The sequence below is a fragment of the Carcharodon carcharias genome, chromosome 23 (assembly GCF_017639515.1).
Source record: "Carcharodon carcharias isolate sCarCar2 chromosome 23, sCarCar2.pri, whole genome shotgun sequence".
Taxonomy (NCBI): domain Eukaryota; kingdom Metazoa; phylum Chordata; class Chondrichthyes; order Lamniformes; family Lamnidae; genus Carcharodon; species Carcharodon carcharias.
The window spans coordinates 14,816,020-14,822,019 of NC_054489.1; the positions used below are offsets into that span (position 1 = coordinate 14,816,020).

Below are 6,000 nucleotides of genomic sequence, written 5' to 3' on the forward strand. Positions count from 1 at the left end.
GGGATTGGTTCTGCGCGGGCCGGGCATCGGGGTGGTCCTTTCGGCTTACGCCGATGACGTGCTCCTTATGTTTAGTGACCCGGCTGACCTGCGGAGGATGCGCGAGTGCCAGGAGGTCTACTCTGCCGCTTCTTCTGCCAGGATCAACTGGGGTAAGTGTTCTGGACTCCTGGTCGGTCAGTGGCAGATGGATCCCCTACCCGAGGAGCTCAGGCCTTTCACCTGGAGCAGGACCAGCCTCCTCTACCTGGGTGTCCATCTCTGCCCCGCTGAGGAATCCTGGCCGGCAAACTGGCAGGAACTGGAGACGAAAGTCACCGCTCGCCTGCGGCGCTGGACAGGACTGTTCCGAGTGCTATCTTACCGGGGTCGAGTTCTGGTCATAAACCAGCTGATCGCCGCCATGTTGTGGTATCGGCTGGTCACTTTGACCCCTCCCCCGGACTTTGTCACAAGAATCCAGAGATTGTTAGTCGACTTCTTCTGGGACAAAAGATTGCACTGGGTTGCTGCCGAGGTTCTGAGTCTCCCGCTTAGGGAGGGTGATCAGGCGCTAGTGTGCCTACGCACACAGGTGGCGACTTTCCGCCTTCAGACCCTGCAGCGATACCTCTACGTTGAGCCTCCTCCTAGATGGTGTGCCCTGATGACGTATTTCTTCCGTCAGGTGCACGGCCTGAATTATGACGTGCAGCTCCTGTTTATAGAACAGCTGGGCCTCGGTGGCTCCTTGCAGGCGTTGCCCGTCTTTTACCAGGACCTGATCAAAGTCTGGAAAGTGGTCGCCTCGCGACGCAGCTCTCCCCCGTCAGGAGTAGCGGCTATCGTCAGAGAGCCGCTGCTCAGGAATCCGCCCCTCCGTCCTTTTCAGTGGTTGGCGGAGAGGAGGGCTGTGGCCGCAGGGGTGACCAGGATCGGGGACGTGCTGGGTGGCGGAGGACTGGGCTGGATGCTCCCGCAGGAGTTGGCGCGACGCGCGTCTGTGAGTGTCCAGGTCGCAGCCGATGCCATCCAAGACCTGAGAACGGTCGTGCTCGGACCCGACGTTATTTTGGGTCTTGAGGTGGCCCAGGTGCGCGGTGGTCTTCCGTCTGAGCGTTCCCCTGTTCGGACGGAATTCCACATTGGCCCCAAGCCCCGAACCCTCCCTCGGGTGCTGGTGCCCCGCAATATGAGCCGCCTCGGGGACATGCCCTCTGTGCCTTTTGGCACAGCAAAGAGGGGCTTTTTGTATGGACTGCTGCTGCACACCTTCCATTTTCTCGCCCTTGTCCGTCGACCGGACACGCCCTGGCGTGCCTTGTTGCCGTCCGGCGGCGGAGGCCCTCGATGGGAGGCCCTCTACGGAGGTGTCCTCCCCCTTTCTATCGGGGACCTGGGTTGGAGGGTGTTGCATGCAGCAGTCCCTTATAATAAGAGGATGCATAGGTTCACGGACTCTCAGGACACATGCCCTTTTTGCGGTCTTGTGGAGTCCGTGGACCATGTATACATAGGGTGTTGTAGGCTGCACTCCCTTTTTAGTTATTTGAAAAACCTTTTATTGATGTTTTGTTTGCACTTCAGCCCCACGCTCCTGATCTATGGGCACCCGGTGCGGAAGGGGGTTGGGAAGGAGGAGGACCTCCTCGTGAACCTGCTCCTGGGCCTGGCCAAGTTGGCCATTAACAGGTCCAGGCAGCGGGCGATCGACGGGGGAGTCCCGCCTGATTGTTTGTCCCTCTTCCGCGGCTACGTTCGCTGCCGGATGTCCCTGGAGAAGGAGCACGCGGTGTCTGCTGGCACTCTCGAGGCCTTCCGTGCTCGGTGGGCACCGCGGGGACTGGGGTGTTTTGTTGACCCCTTTAATCACATTTTGATTTAAAGTTTGTAAGTTTCCTTTAAACTTTGTTCTTGGTTTTACAGCTGACCTGAATTAGGGGCTGTGCCTGATTTATCCTAATTTTGTTGATTTGGTTTTCATTTAAAAGATTATCAAGAGTTCAAATCTCCCAATGGCAAACTATGAAACAATGTAACTTCATCTGAAACAGATGGAAACAGGTTTACTCAAAAAGAGTATCAAGAGTTCAAATCTCATAATGGCAAACTATGAATCAAGAGTTCAAATCTCACAATGGCAAACTGTGAAACAATGTAACTTCATCTGAAACAGATGGAAACGGGTTTGTACTCGAAAGAGTTACAGCCCGTAGAGCACAGAATCCTGTGTCACAGAACTGCCCGGGATGAACCTCAACAAAAACCACTAATCTCTCTCCAAATCTTCTTTGCAAAGGCACATTCCACAAGGAGGTGAACAACAGTTTCTTCCCTTCCACAGCCACCTCGAGGGTAGCGTGCAGAGGAGGTGAGACTCCTGGTGTGTAGGAAGGATCTGACAGGGAGGGCCTTTCTCACCACCAGCCAAGCCACCAAGTCTTGGTGCTTGTTGGAAAGTTCTGGTGATGAGACATTCTGCCAAATGACTTTGACAGTCTGCTCGGGGAACCGTCCGACAGGATCCACCCTCTCCTTTCCCCGCAGGGTCTCTAGGACATTATGTGCCGACCACTGCCTGATGGACTTGTGGTCAAAGGTGTTTCTCTGCATAAATTTTCCACGAGGATCAGGTGGTACGGCACGGTCCAACTACTTGGAGCGTTCCGCGGCAGCGTGACCAGACCCATCCTTTGACACACCAGGAACCTCAATACGTAGTGACACTTGGTGTTTGCGTACCGAGGGTCTACACACAGCTTGATGCAGCCGCACACAAAGGTGGCCATCAGGATGAGGGAGAATTTAGGTACGTTTTTTCTGCCTTTACCTAGAGGCTTGTACATGGTGTCCCTGCGAACATGATCCGTTTTTGATTAGATAAAGTAAAAGATGGCTCGGGAGATCGCCACTGCAGAGGTGTGTGGAATGGGCCAGACCTGCGCCACGTACAGCAACAGTGAGAGGTGCCTCACACCTGATGACCAGATTCTTACCCGCAATGGAGAGGGAGCATCGCACCCACATGCCCAGTTTTACTCACTCCTTCCAGTGTCTAATACATGCCCCGGTTCCTCCAAACCATATCCCCAGCACCTTCAGGCAGTTAGGATCGGTCAGCCCAGTTCCCAAAGAACATGGCCTCATTCTTACCACGATTTACCTTGGCTCCTGAGGCCAGTTCAAACTGGTCTCAGATGTTGATCAGACAGTGGATCGGAGCAGAAGATAGCAACAGCGTAAAGTACCATATTTGTATAATTTGACCTTTGTACAATTTCACAAGCTGTTAGGTCCAAAGAGCTATTGAGACCTGGGCTCACTTGTGAAATGTATGAATAAATAAACTACAGGGAGGCTTCGACCCGAGTGCCTCCACTGCCTGGGATCGTCACTCCTCTTACGCCCGGATCCTTCCTGATGGACTCAGCAAAGGGTTCTATGCAGCACACAAACAGGACAGGGGAGAGAGGGCAGCCCTGCCTGACTCCAGATTTAATTGAAAAGCTTTCTGATTCCCACCCATTGATTGAAACTGTGCTACAGATGTTTGTGTAGAGCAGTTGGATCCAGTTGTGGATTCCCTCCCCAAACCCCATCTTGGAGAGCACATCCACCATGTAGGTGTGTGATATTCTGTCAAAGGCCTTCTCCTGATCCAGGCTGATGAGGCAGGTGTCCACACCCCTGTCCTGTACATAGGCAATTGTATCCCTGAGCAGTGCGAGGCTGTCAGAGATCTTCCTGCCTGGCACAGTGCAGATCTGGTCAGGGTGGATCACCAATTCCAGAGCGGACTTGATCCGATTGGCGATGACCTTGGACAGAATCTTATAGTTCACGTTCACCAGTGAAATGGGTTGCCAGTTTCTAATTTCCTCCCTTTCCCCCTTGTGCTTGTTGATGAGGGTGATAATGCCTTTCCTCATGGATTCTGACATGCTGCCGGTCAGGAGCATACTCTTGTACACTTCTAGCAGGTCTGGGCCGATCCAGTCCCACAGAGCCGAATACAACTCCGCCGGCAAGCCGTCGCTTCCGGGAGTTTTACTCTTCTCGAAGGACTCAAGGGCCTCAGTCAGTTCGTCAGGAGTTAGCGGTTTGTTCAGACTCTCCCATGTACTGTCGTCTAAGACCTCCGTGATAGAGGACAGGAAGGACTGGGAGGCCGTGCTGTCTGTGGGCTTTACATCATACAATCCAAGATTTGCTGATCCTCAAAATGTCGGACTGCGATGACTTTACTGAGTCATCTTCTTCCTTCAGGCTGCTGATCACAGAGCTCTCTCTGTGTACCTTTTGGAAGAAAAAACGTGAGCACGTCTCATCCTGCTCCACGGAGTGCTGCAAAGTCAGAGATGCTGATTTTTTTCGGATGAGACGTTAAACTGAGGCTCCATCTGCCCTTTTAAATGGATATAAAAGATCCCATGTTACTATTCTAAGGAGAGCAGGAATTTCTCCCCACTGACCTGGCCAATATTTATCCCTCAGCCAACAACACTAAAACAGATGATCTGGTCATTATCACATTGCTGTTTGCTGGAGCTTGCTGTGTGCAAAATGGCTGTCATGTTTCCTATGTTATAATTGTGACTGTACTTTATATGTAATTAATTGGCTGTAAATTGCTTTGTGCCATTCTGAGGTTAAAAGAAGCCCTACGTAAATGGAAGTGACACACAGTCCCTCCCTCCCTCTGGTCTGTTTGAGGCTAAACCAGGCTGCTTGCAACTATTTGGCACTGAGTTGAGTTCTCAGCCGCATCTCCAAGCCTTCACTAAGACTATCTGCATCCAACTACATAACACCCCACAATTCCACCACAGCCTCCACTCATCTACTGCTGAAACCCACATCTGTGCCTTAGTTACCTTTAAACCTGACTCTTCCTGTGCTCCCCTGGTCCGTCTTTTCACCCTCCATAAATCTTGGCTCATCTAAAACTTGTAATGCCCATATCCAAATGTTCCTATCACCCATCACCCCTGACTCCCAGTCTGGCAATGCTTCCATTCTAGAATTCTAACCCTTGTTTTCAAATTTCTCCATAACCTCACCCCTCCCTATCCTTGTCATCTCCTCCAGACCCACAGCCCCCCTGAGATCTCTGCGCTCCTCCAATTCTGGCCTCTTGCGCATCCCCGATTTTCATCACCTCACCATTGGAAGCCGCGACTTCAGCTCCCTTGGGGTGAATCCTCCCAGATCTGTCCTAAGTGGGGTGGCGGGTTTTCACACCATACCATTCGCTTCCTGCCTCATTAATTTTGCAGCCACAGGAAACATGCTGTCTCGCTGGCGGGCAGCCCCTGAATCGCCCGCCATGCCGATACCTCACTGTTTCCTCACTCCGGGTACCATACCATAACATGTGCCCCCACACACACACATACACATCCTGGGTCATCCCCTCCCTCAGTACAGCCCTCACCCTGCAGCTTCTTCCCTTGCCTGAGGCCACTTCTCCCCCTTCCCCCAAGCAAGCCCTAGCCCAGCGGCTGTTCAACAGCCACTCCCCACCCGCCCCCCACCACCCCCCCCCCCACCCCCCCAACCCAACGACCTCCCCGCCCTCCCCCCTCCCCCACTGCCCACCACAACTTTATGGCTGGTCTGGTAGGTAGAGACCTGCCCGTGAGCCGCCCCCCTAAAAGTGATGTGGCGAAGCCTGGCGCTGATGACTGAGGCTTGTTGCCTGAAGCAAAGTAGGCAAACAAACCTCAAAACCCCGAGTGAAGTGCAGCTCGTCAGGTACAGGTCACCTATGGAACACGTCGGTGGGTTAATCATGCTTACATATCCAGAGATCCAGTGTTGGGGGGTTGGTGAATGATTCCAGCGAGCAGGGCTTATAATGAGATGCTAAAGTATTGAAATTAGGGTCCCGACATGCGGTGGTGGGATATGCAGCCCGCCATTGACGGGTGGAGCGGATGGTTGCAAACTAGTTTCACGACAGTGTAAAACCAATTTTTGGCTTTCTCCTCACCATATTGTCCGCTCTCACCGCCAAACGTG

General features: G+C 52.9%; 1 protein-coding gene across 1 annotated transcript in view; it reads left to right on the forward strand.

The window, feature by feature from the left end:
• The window catches only part of LOC121269253 (collagen alpha-1(V) chain-like), a 64,799-nt gene that overhangs the window by 19,086 nt on the left and 39,713 nt on the right, over positions 1-6,000 (forward strand). The window lies entirely within an intron of this gene.